The following is a 17,280-nucleotide window of genomic DNA, read 5'->3' as shown; positions in this document are numbered from 1 at the left end:
CCGCGGCGCCCCCGGTAACCCGCGCATGGCCTCGGAGCGCCGCCGCAGCCGGCCGAGGGCCCTGGGGGTGCGCGGCGGGAGGAGCTCGGTGGGCCGCTCGCCGGGTGCAGACTCGCGCGGAGCCGCGAGCAGGTCCCCTCTTTTGTGTCAAAGCGCACGAGGCGGCGTTAGGAAAGAATTCGGAGACAAATAAGGCGCCGGGCCGCCGGGCCGCCGGGCCCCCGCCCTCCCCGCCGCCGTCCGGGTGGGGGCGCTCGGGAAGGGGGCGCGCGCCACCCGGGTCGCCCGCGGGCGAACTTGGAAAGGTGTGGGCGGAGCCGGCGCGGGCGGGCGTCCGGGTGCGGGGCGCGGGCTGGGGCTGCAGCGGGCGACAATGGGGCTCCCGCCGGGGCGTCCGCAGCGCGGGGTGTGGGGGCGCCCCGAGAGCCGGCCAAGGAAGCAGGGAAATCATTGTTTGGGCTCCGGAGAGACGCACGTTGCGAGCGAGGCGGGGACGTCCTCTCGACCCGTGCTTCACCTTGGCGGGATGAATGAGGCGAGGCGGAGATCCGCGCCTCGCTCTGCAGCCAGGGGAGAGGGGACGCCTGCCCGCGCTTGACGCTTAGAAAAGCCGGCCAAGTCGCTGAAGGAGGGCAGGAAGGGGACCTGCGGACCCCTGCCTGGGGCCCGGGGCGGGAGTCTGCACCCCGCGGGGCAGTGCGCGGCCAGGCGCCCTCGGGGACCGGATCCGCCGGATTTAGACAAGGAGCTGGAGGAGGCTGCCGGCTGGGGCAGCAGGGTGCAGAAGCTGGGCTGGACCGGTGACTGCGAGGCCCGTTCCATGCAATCCTAGGTGCGCAGGCCGGGACGGCAGGCTGAGCGAGACACCCCCTCCGCGCGCCCCAGAGCCCGCCAGCGTGGGAAGCCGCCCCGGCGGTGGAGAGGCCGGGAAGGGGAAGTTTGTTAGGAAAGGTTTGCAGTTCTGTGGCAAGATGTGGGAAGAGAAACGAGGGAGAGGCCGAGGAACAGGAAATGAGAGCGAAGGAGCTCGTTTAAGCTAGGAAAAGCCGGGTTCTACTTCTCAGTGGCACTGTGGCATTTTTCAAACACTTCTCGAGGCTGGGTGTGTGTCGCAAAGAAAACAAAGGCGGGGTACTTCCCGAAGCGCACTGGGCCCCCTGCCCGTCTGATCTGCGAGGGGAAAGGGAAATGTGGTCCAGCCTGGTGGAGGAGTCCAGGCAGGATGCATCAGCAGGCCTGCCCTTTGCTAGAATAAAACAGGTTTGAGGGGCGCAGTCCTGGCCTTAGGGTTTCGAAGAACAAATGAGACAAGTCTGAAATTTGTGGAGCACTCTTGGAACAAAAGAACCGTGAACCAGAATGCAGTGGGGCTGGAAGGGACTTGAGAATCCAGAAGGTGGATGGGATCGGTCGCAGAGGAGGGGTCTGTCTGCTTGTAGGCAGAGGGGCTTTCCACTCCACCGCAGCCAGATAGAAACAGCGTGAGACGGCAAGTTTGGAAACGGTAGAAATAGCGCCAAATGCAGTGCTGAAGCAGAAAACTTGCCTCCACGGGAATCACTGAAGTTTACCCCTGGGTGGGGCAAAGAAGAACGAAAGAGTTTAACTGTGAGGCTGGAAGGACGCTCTAAGAAATTATGTCATTGTGGCAGTTTTTGTCCCAACAGCTGTTTTGCAGAGAGCTGGGAGTTGGGTGGCGACGAGATCATAGATACATTCTCTAACAAGTGCTTCTGCTCGTGGAAGAGCAAACTGCACACTCCCTGTCTATGGCAGCGGCCATGGGTGTGTCAATAGAACGGTGAGAGATAGGAAATCAAGTACCAGAATTCGTTCCATGGGGATAAGGAAATTAAGGGCAGGTCAAGGATAATATCTACAGTCCAAATAGGGGGTGTAGTACAGGAACTACATCAAGTATTACACAGAAGTGTTAGCAGCTTTTTGAAAACTAGGTGATGTTTTTAAAAATTAGAATCGTTAAAATAAGACAGTATCCCCTCCCCATTTCAAAAGAAGAGAAAAATAATGCTTAGAAGGGAGAATCATAGTGTGAAAGTCAGTGGATGTGGAAGAGCCAAAACAAAGAATTGTAAAGGCTGGAAAGTATTGAGATGCAGATCACTAGAGTGTGCGTGCTGGGCCAACTTTTCCAGTGCACCTCCTACGAACTGCCCTGCACAAAATTTAGGGAGTGGATACAAGGGAGGGACGAAAACAGGCCTGGCAAAGATGTGTGCGTTTTTTATGTTTAGACCCTCTTGTTTCCTACCCATGTGTTTGTAGGGTTGTGAAAAATCAGAAAAAGGAGGGCAACATTGTTCAACCTAAAGTGTGTAGTTCTGACAAAGAGCCTTAAAGAATGCGCAGTGAGAAATCAGAGAATCTTGAATGTCAAGGTTCAAAGACTCTGTCCCATAGAATCCTCTGTGATACTTCCACTTCTGTTCTTAACCAAAATGGGTCCAGAGTATTGACCCACTTACCTAACTTTGTACATATTTCATTTACTTAGTTTATTGTCAAAATAACTGTAAAAAGAAAATAAGAAAGATGGTAAGAGATTGACATTCTGAGTTTCTTATTCAAGATACGTGTATTGGATCATTTTTTTACCTACCATATTATCTAGAAAAGAAAAACACTGCAAAGCAGATAATATGGCTACCTCATGGTGATGACATATGACAATATAGTAAAATTTACAGTAGGGATTTTAAACTGTAAATGTAAAAGCAAGTGTGAACTGGCCACAAACTTTTTTTTTTTTTTTTTACAATTTAGGCTGTGAAAGGGGCTGGGAAGATAGCGCAGTAGAATAAGCGCTTGCCTGGTAAGCGCAAAAACCTGAGTTCAATCCCTGGTTCCGCAAAAAAAAAAAAAATTAGGCTGTGAAGATACTATTTGAAAAATGAGTGTGGTAGAAAATCTTTTAGAGTACTGAGTCATTACCTACACCACTCCCTGATATATCTTAATGTAAATAGTCTCTTGAATGATTGTGCACATTAACAGTTTCTAAGCGTTTGGATTAGGATGAAGAATGCATGCATGATTTAACACTAACATAATTTGGGAGAGGGAAAATAAGCCCATTTTCAGAGGTAAAAACTTTATTGAAAAATGAAAATTAAGTAGAAATGAAAATAAGAGTGATTCCCAGAGTTACACGTAAATGTGAAAATACAGTCCTGATTTTTCCTAGGGCTAAATGTGCATATGTGCTGTGAGCCTTTCAGTGCTTATATTTTTTTACATGTCATATTTTGGCAATAATGTGCAGAAAAGGAGAATTTTCCTACTCAAATATGGAAAAGGCATTTAAAAGCCTTACTACAAATTCAAACAGCTGGTGATATTATGTGATTACATGGTAAACAACATGTTTTGATTTGGGTGAGGAGCTGTCTGAAAATTTGGAGAAAATGCCATTTTATAAGTTTGTTGCAATCAATACAGATTTTGATTCTTTTGCGCAGCAGATCCTCCTGCTTTCAGAAGGGGCCTTCTCCTTCCAAGCTCCTCCAGGCACTTTTGTTCAGACCTTTTCCAAGAGCTGCCTCTGCACCAAGGCATCACCACCCCAGCCTCCAGCTGTGCACCTCTAGTCCCTCCTTCCCTCAGAGGAAGAAGGGAATGAGTCAGCCACTGAGCCCAGACTCATTCACCTGCTTCCCTCCCTCCCATCCACTCCCAAAGTTCTATCTACCTTGCCCAAGCAAAGCCTTAATTATGGCAACCTATATTTACAAACCCAAACTGGCACGAATTAGTTTCAGTATACTATAATGATACAAAATGGCCCTATTTTGATGATCATGTCTCATAATTCCCCTTCCAGCCCAGCTGGACAGCTTGGCACGCTGCTTCCTACCTAGATGCCTTTGTGCTACTAAAGGATTTCCCTCTGTCTCTTCCCATCAGCTCCTCTGGAAATGATTCATGACACTCCGCATATACATGAACATAGTCCATCTCCCCACCAAAAAATAGTCTCGCTTGCCTTGGACATTTTTTTGGTAGTATAAGAAGAGCACCACAGCCACTGTTACTCTGGTTTTTTAAGATTTATTCTGCTTCTCCCTTTTTCCTGCCTACTTTATTTTTCTTTTATTGAAGGATTGACATTTATAGGTTGCCTACTTGGGCTAACATCACCCCAAATGTTGCTTCCCTTACTTAAGCATAGGTGCTAATTCCTTTCAGCTCCTGTTACCTACCATTGGTTCACCTCATTACCTGTGATCTTTTGAGAATAAGAATCACATCTTAGCCAACTATTTTGCTTTCCTTTTACTCCTCAACTGTTTTGGACATACTGGGTAATTACTGAATGCTTGTGGAATCAGTGAAACAAAGGTATATAAAATTGAAACAACAGAATGTAGCAGAAAATTTGAGTTTCCGTTTCGTTGCATATATTTAAAAAAACTGAAATGTGTTGATAAAGACCTTTGAACATTAATTTTGGCAACATCCATCAAGTAGCTCTAAGGTTTTACATAAAATGCATCATATTTGGAGCACTTTAATTTCACTGTCGCTTTCATATTTGGTCATTAAAAATTATTCAGCACTGTTTATGTTTGGTACTAGAAATTGAACTCAGGACATCACATTTGCCATTCAGGTACTGTGCCAATGAGCTATATCCCCGACCTACACTATTGTTATTAGACTTATATAACACTATACTGAACCAAATAAAAATTGGATTTTTTGATTGCAGAGGGAAAGTTCTCAGCAATTTTTTTTTCAAAATTACACCTTGTAAATTGTTAGGTTATAAACATTGCATCTGCAATATAATAATCTATTTCCAAATATGATCAATTGAGGCATATGAGAATTGAAGTACAGGTATCCTTGCTTTCATTTTGCAAATGAAAACAGTACCCCCATGGAAATAATTCAGTTAAAATATAGTTGATAAAATACCACTTTAATTTCATGCTATATACAAGGCATTGTAAGTATATGGAGATGAGCCGAGATAAAATTCAAGAACTGGTATGATATGAAGTACAATTAAAATACTCCAGATGAAATTATACCTGCTTGGAAACATTAAAAAACACTATAGGAAAAGTTGTACTTACATGAATATTCAAAACACACAAAATAAATAAAATAAATTTTATTTTCAAAACATGCAAAAATAAATTATATATATATATAATTTTATTTATTGTTTTGTATTTCCTACAAGGTCTGACTACACAGATCAGACTCGTAGTGATCCTCCTATTTTCAGCCTCCCCAGCACTGGGATTACAGGTGTGCGTCACCACGTCCGGATTCATTCACCTGCTCAGCGAGCCCCAGGAGCATGCAGGACCAGGAATCAAATCCTGGTCCCCGCGCTTGCCAAGGCAGGCGCTTAGTCTGCTGAGCTATCTCAGTGACCTTAGATATTTTTATTTCTTAATATGAACTATGTTGTGTGTGTATAATATGTTAAGGTATGTTCCTGTGGATGCTATCTATCTTAGGACATAGAATGCTTTCAGTAATCTCCAAATCCCCCTATCATCCCCTACCCTACCCCAGGACACCCCACATCGTGATCATTCCTTCTGTCGTCCCACTTTTGTCCCTATGAGAAAATTAATTTCTGACCTGGAGTTTATCATTTCATTGAAATTTTTATTAATATTTGGACCTTGCTTTTAAGTTCATAATCATCATTTCTCCTAACAGTGGATTGCCTTTCTTCACTTAACTTATCTTTAAATATGAGCGTTCCCATTGCTGGACAGGATACCTGACACCTAAAATTTAAAGGAGAGGATCAAATTAGAGGTTTATGTTTAAGGGAATCCATCCATGGTCAGCCGGCTCCTAGATAGAAGCCTTACAGTGGGAAGGCACAGAGGGGCAAAGTGCATCGTTCATGGCAGCAGGAACCAGAGCAGACTAAGAGTTGGACCAGACTCAGCCCCTCCATGGCCCATCCAGATAGATCCAGAGCAGGCTCCACCAGTCATCCACACAGATCCCGAAGCCTGTCAAGTCAACACTCGAATCACCTACCCCACTGCACTGGAATTTTCCCCAATTTTTGTTCAATCATTTTTACATTATAATAAGTATTCCAATTTCTCTCTAAAAATGTTTATTGTTTCTCCTAAGTTATGTCACTGAAAGAGAATGTAAATTTTCAAATGTTATAGAAATATACTGCCAGACTATTTTTCAAAAAATTTACAATGACAGTATCATACTTGAGATTGTCATTTTCCTTATGTTCTTGCTAGTACTGGATGATGCTTTAGCATATTATTGGAAAAAATATAGCCTGTCGTAGTGCATACCTGTAATTCCAGCACTCCGGGAAGCTGAGACAGGAGGATTGCTGTGAGTTCCAAGCCAGCCTGGGCTACAAAATGAATTCAAGGTCAGTCTATGCCACAGGGGGAGACCCTGCCTCAAAAATATGAATAAATAGATAAAATTAAAAATTTAGAACGTAAATAAAAATAAAGTTTAATTTTTTACGAGTAAATATTGACAGGAATATGACTACGTTAGTGTCAGGGAGGATGCTTGGCAGACTAGAATTACTGTTATGATAGCCTGGTCAAGAGATCAAGGGGTTTGAAAACAAATACCTATAATACAAAATAAAGATTGGAACAGCTGGGAAAGTCATTAAAATTCACACTCGAAAACGCTGTAACTTATTTGGGAAATGGTACAGAGCGAGAGAACAGGAAACCATGTCTCATATTTCAAGCCTTAATTTAGTAGGATTAGTTTGGTTTTAATTTTGATAAATATGGGAATCATCTAAATCATTAATTCTTCCACAGTTAAAGCTAAAATAAATTAGCAGATAAAGAAGAATGGAGAGGAAGAAAGAAGTGAAGCCTTGTCAGAAACTGGCAAATAGAATGAAGCGTAAAGAAGACAAGAGAGAAGAGAGAAAAAGAGGAAGGAAAGGAAGGAAGGAAGGAGAGAGGGAGGGGAGGAAGGGCCTGAAATTGATTAGTATTGCTTTCAGCTGCCGACGTCAGACAACTTCTCTGATGTCAACCTAAGATTGATATTTTTGTTTGTCCCTTTAATGAGACAAGAAAGTCCAAAGATAGGAAACCATTGTTCAAAGCTCTGCAGCTGCTGTCTGGTACCAGAAGCACCAAACTCATTTTATTTTTCTGTTCTGCCCTTAAAGTGCAGCTTCCCCTCTTCCTCTGTCCTTAGTAGGAAGAAAAGTGACTAAGAGTAAAAAGCAAGTGTTCTCTTCAGAAAACTTTCCAGAAATTGGGACTGGGGAGATGGTTCAGTGGAATAAGCACTTCCCTGGCAAGCACAAGGGCCTGAGTTCAATCGCCAGTTCCACCAAAAAAAAAAAAAAAATTCCAGAAGCCACAGGCTTGGCACCTGCTTCTATTTCATTCACCAGAACTGGGACATGTGACTTCCGAGAGCCCAATCACAGTAAAGGAGACCTGGAGAAAGAAGACCTGGAGAGGGGCCTCTTGGAGAATATTTAAAATAACCAACAGGTTGGGTCTGCCTCTCTGCTATACATTATGCTTTACATAATGTTTTAGTTTTACATGGAAAATCATTACATTACCAAGACTTTCTACTGAATTTTTGCAGGCAGACAACTTTAAAAGAGAAAAGCACAGGGCTGGTCAAATAGCTCGGCAGATTAAAGTGCCTGCAAGCAGGCACATGGGCCAGGGTTTGAGCCCCAGTCCTGCCTTGCCAGCCCCACCCCCAGGGCACGCTGGGACTGCAAGTGAGACTGGGCGTGGTGGCACATTCCTGTAATCCCAGCTCTTGGGAGGCTGTAAACAGGAGGATCACTACAAATCCCATCTAGTGGTAAGATCCTGAACACCCTGTAGGCCCTTCTGTAAAAATACAAAAAGGAAAAAAAAAAGAAAAAGAAGAAAGAAAAGTTCAAGCTATTGCCACCACCATTTTATTTTTTTATTTATTTATTTATTTTTAATTTTTTTTTATTTTTCAACAAATAATACACTGCATATATTCTTCTTAGTGGTTAATTGCTGTACAAGATGCGGACTTGTGATCCTATTTACAAACACCATTAGAACAAATCATTCTATTCATTAAGAGAATGCAACTATATATCTATCCCAACCTCTTTGAATACACAGATACAAAATGGACATTCATCTGTATACCCCATTTTTCTAAGTTCCGTTATTGAATATTATAGGTGTGTAGACTCAGCAAAATATTCTAAAAGAGTCCAGTAGCCCATAATAGCATTGGGTCTTCTGTTTAACTGGCCACCACCATTTTAAGGGCATTAATTTATAAATTATATTTTTAAAGAAATTTGTATCATTTCTTGACATAGCCTTTTCACACAACATGTTAAATAAATCATTAAAATAAACAAACCATAATCTAGCTGATTGTAAATTAATCCACGAGTGATTTAAGTCAAAATGTGAGTCTGAATTTGTTTTAACCAGTTACATAGTGTGGTTACGGCTCAGTGTTCCACTCCATCAATTTATATATCTTGGAAAAATGAAGATTACTTTTTAAAAGATGGATAAGCAAGTTACAGTTAGGTAGATCTGTGCCTTCAAAAATATAAACTATATTTGCATTTCATATTCAGATGCTAGCAAGACAGCAAAATATGAGCCAGCTCCTTCGAACCAGGAAGATTCTGGTTTTGTTGCCCAGCTGTGACCTTTCACGGCAAATTGTTCAGTTTTCACTGATTTAGACTGCTTTTCAAGTACCACTGGGCTAGCATCTTCTTTATACGGATACGAAGAGCTAAGCCAGTATTTACATACTTTCCCATATAAGACCTCGCTCTCCACGAGGCTCCGCAAGAGCTGTGTCTAAGAGCCCTTCTCTGGTATTTCCCAGGGCCTAACTTAGCACCCAACACAGGAGTCCTCACAGCTTTCTGCTGAGGACAGACGTGGGGTCGCAGCCTGCTATCCCAGCATTCAGGGAGTTGGAGGCAGGATGACTGCAAGGTTGACTGCAGCTTGGAAGGCTTAGAGACTGTCTCAAAATTAAAAAACAAAACAAACAAAAAAAAAAAAAAATTAAGGAACAGGGATGGGGCTCAGGTTGTAGCTCAGTGCCAAGGCCTAGGGTTCAATCCTCAATCTCTAGTATCACAATAAAACAGAAAAGCTTGCTTTTGCACAAATGCAAGTAATTTCCACAGGGCCCAGCACATCATAGGTGCCCTAAAATTATTTACTTACCCTTTGTATTAACTAGAATTGTTAGTGTCTTCAATAATAACTTACTGTTTGGTTACTACTAAAATACACCTAAATGTAATCATTTACCAGAAGAAATGTGTGTCAAGCAAAATAGTCTAAAGGAAAATATGGGATTTCTGTACTTAAGTTCTATAAAATATTTACAAGAAGATAATTTGTGCTGGGAATGTAACTGAGTGGTGGTGCTTGACTAGGAAATCTGAGGCCTGTGTTTGAGTCACAGGAGTGAAAAAAGAAAAAGAAAAAAAAAATTAATTTGTTAAAGTCAGTATTTTTCTAGATTTGATATGCACTTGCTTTGACTGACCCAAATTCTAAGTGAAAATGTATATATAATTTAAATAAACTATATCTATGACTTAAAACAGTTTTATAATTAAAGTCTTAATAAAGAATTTCCTGCCCGGCATAGTGCTTCTGGGGGACTTAAGAATGCCAAGTTCAAGCCTAGCCTAGACAAGTAAGCAAGACCTTGTCTCACAAAAATAAACAAAAGAAAAATCTGGAATCATATCTCACTATGAAAGAGACATCCCTCTGCAGCTCATTTCCTCTTTGATGGGAGCTCCACAGGTCCGGGGGTTTTCTGTGTGGTCACTACAGCAGCCCATAGTGTGGAAATGTACCTAGCACACAGGAGACTCTTGATAACTTTTTAAATGAACAAATTTGCTTTGCATAGGTGAGGAAATGGAAGCATCTGATGCTTTCATACTGCATAATCTTCAAAAATTCAATGATCAGGATTTTGTGCAATTTGTCATTATGTGTTATAAAATAAACCATTTCCATATGTCACTTGTTGGCAGGTGTCTGAACGTCTCTTCTCATTCCCGAGACAAATACCCTTCACTCACAAGCTAGAGAAGGAAAGCTTTATCTTGGCTCACAGTTGGTCGAGGTGTTAATTTATCACCAACTGGCTCTAACGCAGGGCAGTACAGCAGAGAGGCATGGCAGGAGAGATGGAGTGGCCAACAGAAAGCAGCTGTGCCACCTCGCTTCCCTTTTCATTCCATCCAAACTACAAGCATACTAGCTGGTGCTGCCCACACCCAGGGCACCCATTCATTTTCAGTGAATCAATCCTCCACACCCTGAGCTATGCTAAACCAACCAGCAGACTAATCCAGCATCACAAACCACGATCCAGTCACCTCTGCAAAACCCCACCTACGAGGACATGAGGCCTTCAGCGCTTCTGGATAGAAACCATAATAGCAAGAAAGAACTTACTAATATTAATAGACCCAACAGAGGACTAAGGGTCTCAACCGGTTATCACAAGGTCTTAACTAAAATGCAAGTTTCTTCAAAAATTAGAATAAAACCAAGAAAGGACAATCAGATTCATGGCTATTAGCCACCACTAATGCATCTGTATATTTTCATATTATTTGTATTTAAATAAACTACAGGGTCATTACCAAATCAAGTGTTTCATGTGTCTCCTATATGAACCACTAAGTAGTATTTATAGAATAAAAGATATTTTCAGTCTCAGAAACTAAGCAGAATTTCATGGGGGAACATATAAATGGCTAAACAGCGTATTTTAATTCTCTGAGGAAAACTAGATAGAATCATAATATTTTTGTCCTCATATTATGCCTGGTACTTTTTTACCTAAGTATTAAGATGATAGGTGTTATAACAAGAGTAAGTAAATACAACAGAGTAAGTCTATTCAGTTATTTTAGAGCTATTTTATTGAAATAGTTTTGTTTACAATTTTCAACACCACAAATCTTCACAAATTATTAAGTATTTTTCTCATTGAATTAAACAGGGTGACTATTTTCTCAGGAAAAATGCGTCAGGCGAAATGAAAGGCTTACTTTAAATAAATACAAATTTTTCTATATGGAGGAAATTCTATTGCTTAGTAATGCAACCTACCCCACCCCCACACTAAACAGAAGATGTATAATTCAATTTATTACATAAAGAGGCATATTGACTTTGTTATACAAAGTGAAAATGAATTTAAACTGCATTATGTATTTATTTAAAGCTACAAGCAGTTTTTCCTCATTGCAATAAAAAGATAAACAAAACATCTCATGGAATTTAAGCAGTGCGTCTGGCAATTCTATGCTTGGGTGAGTATACAGAGTTACAAAGCAGATAACTGGGCAAGAGTCACGGGGCAGATATAGACAGCCAACATGTCTTACTTTGTGAAATGCTCTGCAGTCCTTTACCATCAAAATTCAGATTGTTTTTTCAATAAGATGATTATGGTGACACATTTATTCATTTATCAAAATCAGTTATGAAAATAAGCTCAGTCGAGCGGTGTTCGCTTGAGAAGTCCAATTTGCTCTGAGCAATCCTCTTTGTCTCAGTAAGAGCTGTACTCATTGTTTATGTGGCCGCTTTCCTGCCCACACTGCTCTCCACACGCTTGAGTTCGTTGAACAGCCGCGGAGACAAGAAGCATATGGCTGGGTCTGCTGTGAAAATCGAGACTCACTCGCTGGGTAACTCTATCTCTGTCTGTGTGCGTGTTTGACTTGTGTCCATTCATGCAAGTCTACTTCGGGGATCTGTATCTCTTACAATCATTTGGTAATAAAAATATTTATATAATTTAACCCCAGAATTACTTGCAAATATCCCTTTTATGTAGCAACATGTAATCAGGCAGGCAAAAAATATTTTGCCATTTTATCTGAAAACATCAGAGTTAGAAAGGAGATGTATAATTCTCTACAGATTTGGCAATAAAACCTAAGCTTAGGGTTTTTTAGCTCCTATTTCTGAGCTTGGTCTTGGATTGGGGTCCAAGGTTAATAACAGACATAGTCACACGCATTTAAAAACCAAAATGCAAAAAGTAATTCTTATTCTTAGCATCCCAGTCTAAGAATTCTCTTTTTACAACAAGCAAGCACACTTAGTTCTTTGAAATTTTCAGTCTAAGGGAAGATTTTATTTTTAACTTGAGCATGTTCAAAAAAAATAATTCCTATAATTATCTTGGAATTTTGTCAAAGTAGAGTTCTCTGAAAATTAGTAGGTCCAGATCTTAACGTGAACATAAAAAATGTACTTAAAGGGCATTAGCAGCTAGCAAAGTGCGCCTAAGTTAAAAGGGGAAAGGTTTGAATGGTCAGAGACCATAAAATAAAAAAGAGCATTAAGCAAACATCTTAACCACAGAGTTATAAATATGTCAGAAGTACAGACTTTCCCATTGCTCTACGGGCGGAACGATCGTGCCGCGATCTTGACCTTCGCTAAGTCAGCTGACCCTTCAGTAACCTTTATGTTCCCTTCAGGAGCAATACCTGCTTGTAAAGGAAATGCTAGACCACAGATCTAAAGCAGTATTATTTTACTACTATTATTATCCCCAACAGAAATATCCTTTCTTTCTGTTGTAATGTAGTAGAAGTCTGATAAACATCTAGTGTAGACTGTTGTCTAAATTCTGGGGGGCGGGGAGTTCAGATTAGAGATATGCTAGATTTTAGAGGGATAGGGAGGGCTGGGGCAATAGTTCAGTGGTTTAAGCACCTGCCTAGCAAGTACAAGGTCCTGCATTAAACAACCAAAACAAAAAGTATAGGGAGCAAAAGATTAGAATTAAATTTAATTTTCTTCACTATACTATTAAAAAAGAGCTAGTGCTGTCTTACTTTCTTATGTGGGTTTTAATTTGCAGATTGATATGTATTTTCTCATTTAATCTTCACAGTACCCAGAGAAGTAGGTGTTATGTTTTTTTTCTATCTTATAAAGAACAAAGCTGAGATTAACTTGTTTTCGAGGTAACATAGCCAGTAAGATGTGCAGCTGAGGTTTGCTCTTTAGTTGTCTAATTCAGAAGAGCATTTTGCATGTCTGTGTATTTTCTACCCACAAATGATAAACAGATGACTTGTTAGTGAGCCATTAGCCAATTAGAGGTTGAAGTCCTGCTAAGATCACATAATATATATATATATATATATATATATATATATATATATATATAAAGTTTGGGGTCCTGGATCTCAGCACATTGTTCTTCTAATGAAACTAAATTACAGCTATCTCACCATTATGATTCTTAAGTGAGGAGCTTCAGAAAAAAATAATTAGTGAGCATCCCCCAATCCCTTACCTAGAGTTGAGGAAGTTTTGTATTTTTTGTCTATTTTGCATATGGCACCTGGCAGATGGAACACAGTGACTGCAAGGGCCTTTCTTGGAGCACAGATGGACCCCTTCCTTGAGGTTGTAGATGTGTCCATGATTCCCCAGGGTGGGGTCTGTGGACTGCTATTCCATTGGATGCTAGTAGGTGATGTTACATAAAGGGGTCTGTGCTTTCAAATGTTTGGACAAATTTTGGCTACACATACTAAACATCTTTCTTTGATGAAGATGCCACAGATGCTATTAATTTGTAATTTGACATTAGGACTCTGAAAGAAGTCACCACAAAGTTCACATGGTTGGTACCCAAAATATGTGGTCACACTCTCTCAAACACACTTTTTAAGTTTCTAGGACTGTTTCCTCAGGGCACTTGGGTTCTGAGTCACTGTTGGTGGTGGTGGTTGGGTATGGTAAGTACTGCCCAGAAATCCTGCACCACTCCCAGCCCACTGACTACTTCACACCTATCGTGCCCCATGCTTCCAACACCGGGTCCCCCATCCACATTCTCCAGTTTGCTTCTTGTTTCCCTGAGAAATGGAATCCAGAAGGAGTAGGTACGTACGTGTGTCATCTCCAACGTAGCTACCCAACTTCTTACACTGCCTTCCCTGTGTTACCATGGAGAAACCATCAAGGCTCCCAGCAAAGGCCAACTCCTCTTTGGGCATTGGATTGTCTGCCTTCTCACCCACTCATGTATATTGTTCCAGTAACTGCTTCTTCACTTCTGCAGCACCAGATCTCCCCTATCCACGGGAGCATTCCCTTCAGCACACAACATGCTACCATTTACCCACTCTTAGAAAATAAATACGAAAATGATTCTCCTGGACACATAATCTCCCATTTTTCTATTCTTTGTAACCACAAAAATCTGTTCCAAAATACTCTATTTTTCTCTGTAGTATGATTTTCTCTCATCTTCTCTTGAAAGCAATTCAGTAAAACATTTAGCCTATTAATCTGCATTGATTAAGGTTAACAACAATTAAATCTGGAGCAAAGCTTAATCACAGTTAGTTCTTTGTCTCCATCATCTTGGTCTATCACTGACTGGTAAAGAAAATGAAGCCAGATGCTCAACGCTGACTGCTAAAGAGAGAGCTGACATGTTTCCCCTCCTTAAAATATTTTATTTTCCTGCTTTTCAGAACATTGTGTCCCCTGACTACTTTTCTTTCCCTCCCTGCCTCCTTTCTTTTCCTTCTTTTCTTCCTTTTGTCAGAGACAGGATCTTAGTATGTCTCCCAGACTGGCCCTGACCTTCTGGGCTCGAGTGATCCTCCCACCTTGGCTTGCTAAGTAGAGGGACAATAGGCAGGCACAAGAGACTTGGCTTTCTGATTTTTCCAGTGTTCACAGCAGCTCTCTCAACTATCTTTGCCTAGTCCTTTAGTAAGCTTATATTATACCAATGACCTTAAATGGTATCTACACACTGATGTTCCCATGTGTATTTTAAGTTCCCTTTAACTCTAGATTTGCTTATTCTACTTCTTTTTCTATAGTTATATCTATTATAAGCATCTCACATTAACTTGACTAAAACTAAATTCCATTTCTTACAAGATTCCAACCTCATTCTGAATCTACTCCTTACAACTTTCAAGTTAATAAGTAGTAATTGCTTGTCCTCTGGCAAGATTAGGATGAAAACATTAGTATTCTGGTATCATAGCTCATTTAAGCTTAGTTAGCAAGTCTTGCTGGATCCTACCTTCAAACTGTAACTCGAATCTGGTGTTCTCACTTGCATTATTTCAGCCTCTCGGCCTTTTCTTGGGTAATTTCAGAAGCCTCTTAAATTGACTGTGTGTCTATCCTCCCTTGCTGCAGACTCTTCTCAGGATATTATTGAGAGAAAACCTCTGCAAACATGAGTCAGTCTTACCACCCCTCAGCTCTGTACTCTCACAGGGTTGAGGCCTTCTGTTCATATTGCAATGTTTTTCTCAAACACTGTCAAGACAGTCACAAGCTGGCTACCTGTGTTCTCTCCCATCCCATCAATTTCTTCTTCCTTGTTTGCTTGCCTTTATGGTCTCTTCATGATTCCCGAACACACCAGGCCTCTTGACAGGACCGTGCAATTGCTACTCCCACTATCCCTCCATATCCTTCTGTGCTCTTATCTTCTGACCCTATCCATGAGGCTTTCCCAGACAAACATTTGAAAAACAGCAAGCTCCCTTCCACCTTGTCCTGTGTGTTTTCTGCTTTCTGCTGCTATAGCAGAACACTAGAGACTGCGTGTTGAAAAGGAAAGGTGTCAATTTTGCTCACAGTTCTGGAGTCCAGGGAGCCCAAGAACATGGAACCAATTCATGTTTGGCTTTTGGTGATATCGAATGCCACTTCAATTTGTGTCGGAAAGTGGGAGGATGAGTAGGTGTGTGAGAAGACAAAACATGAGGAACACTCACATTTCAAAGGGACAGATCCAAGGGCTGGCGAGGGAGCTCAGCTAACTGCCTGCTTAGCAAGTGCAAGGTCTGGGGTGTGATCAAATTTCAAAATGAGTTTCTGAGAGGACCAACTGTATTCACAACATCCTATCTTCCTTATTCCCTACATCTTCTCTGCATATCAACATAAATGATAAACATTTTTTTAAAATTTCCCCTCCCCTGGGGGCCTGGCCCTAGCTCAGGCCTTTAAGTGGCTGCTTCCACAAAGCTGTCAGCCTCAGGTTGCTGGAGTTCGAACCTCACATCTCTCCCGCTGGCCAAAAGTGCCCTGAAGGCATTCGAGGAACCAAAATAAATAAATAAATGAATAAAATAAAAAAAATAAAATTTCCCCTCCCCTATTATGTTATAATTTCAATAAGGGCAGACTTTTTTTGTCTATTTTGTTTACTGATATATTCATATTGCCTGTAAAAGTGCCTGAATATGGCTGGCACTCAATAAATATCTACTGAATTGTTATTATTGTTATTATTACTTGCAATGCTGGATTTGACCCCTAGGACTTTGCACTGAGCTACAACCTCATGCTTTTTTTTTTTTTAAATGTATTTAGTACACGATCTATAGGGTGTCACTACACAGATAGTGATCCTCCTGTTTTTAAGCCCCCAAGTGCTGGGATTACAGGTACATGCCACCACGCTCAGTCTCAATCATGTCTCAGTGTGTCCCTGGGGCGGGGCCGACATGGCACACAAGGGATCAAATCCCAGTCTGTGCATCTGCCTAAACAGGCATTTATAATCTGCTGAGCTATCTGGCTGGCCCTCTCATCATTTTTTTTTTCTCTCATTACTGGGACAAAATACTTGACACCCAAAATTAAGGAACAGAAGGTTTATATAGTTCAGTTAGTGGAGATTTCAGTGGGCTGGCTCCAAGGCAGAGTGGCACATGGCAGAGGGCAGCAGCTCATGGCTGTGGACAAACAGCAAAAAACAAAGGGAGAAGCAGCAGCTGTGGCAGCTAGCCAGCCTCTCTCCCTCCTTAGATTGCATGCAGATTATCTGCCCCAGGACTGGTGTAACGCTCACACCCATAATCCCAGCATTGGATCATGAATTAATCACAACCTCTAGTAGTCTGCCCCATGACTGCATAAGGCTTTGAGGGGACAACTAGACACAAACCATAACAAACTACATTATTTTTTGGTTTTTTTAGACAAGGTTCAATAAATTGCTAGTTTACCTGAGGTGGACTTAAGCTTGCAATCGTGCTGCTTCAGCCCCTCTAAATACAAGGTTTACAAGTGTGGGCTACTGTACCCAGCTCTGAATTAATTCTTAAATTAATGTGGGGATACTTTTCTAATATATAGCCTCATACACTCATGTGTGCAACAGTAGTGTTTTCAGTACAAAGGCTTTGTTTCAGTGGATTAAAAAACAAAATTCCTTTTATCATTACTAGTT

This window comes from Octodon degus, unplaced genomic scaffold (genome assembly GCF_000260255.1).
Source record: "Octodon degus isolate 3935 unplaced genomic scaffold, OctDeg1.0 scaffold00013, whole genome shotgun sequence".
NCBI classification, from domain to species: Eukaryota; Metazoa; Chordata; class Mammalia; order Rodentia; family Octodontidae; genus Octodon; species Octodon degus.
This window is presented reverse-complemented; position numbering follows the sequence as displayed.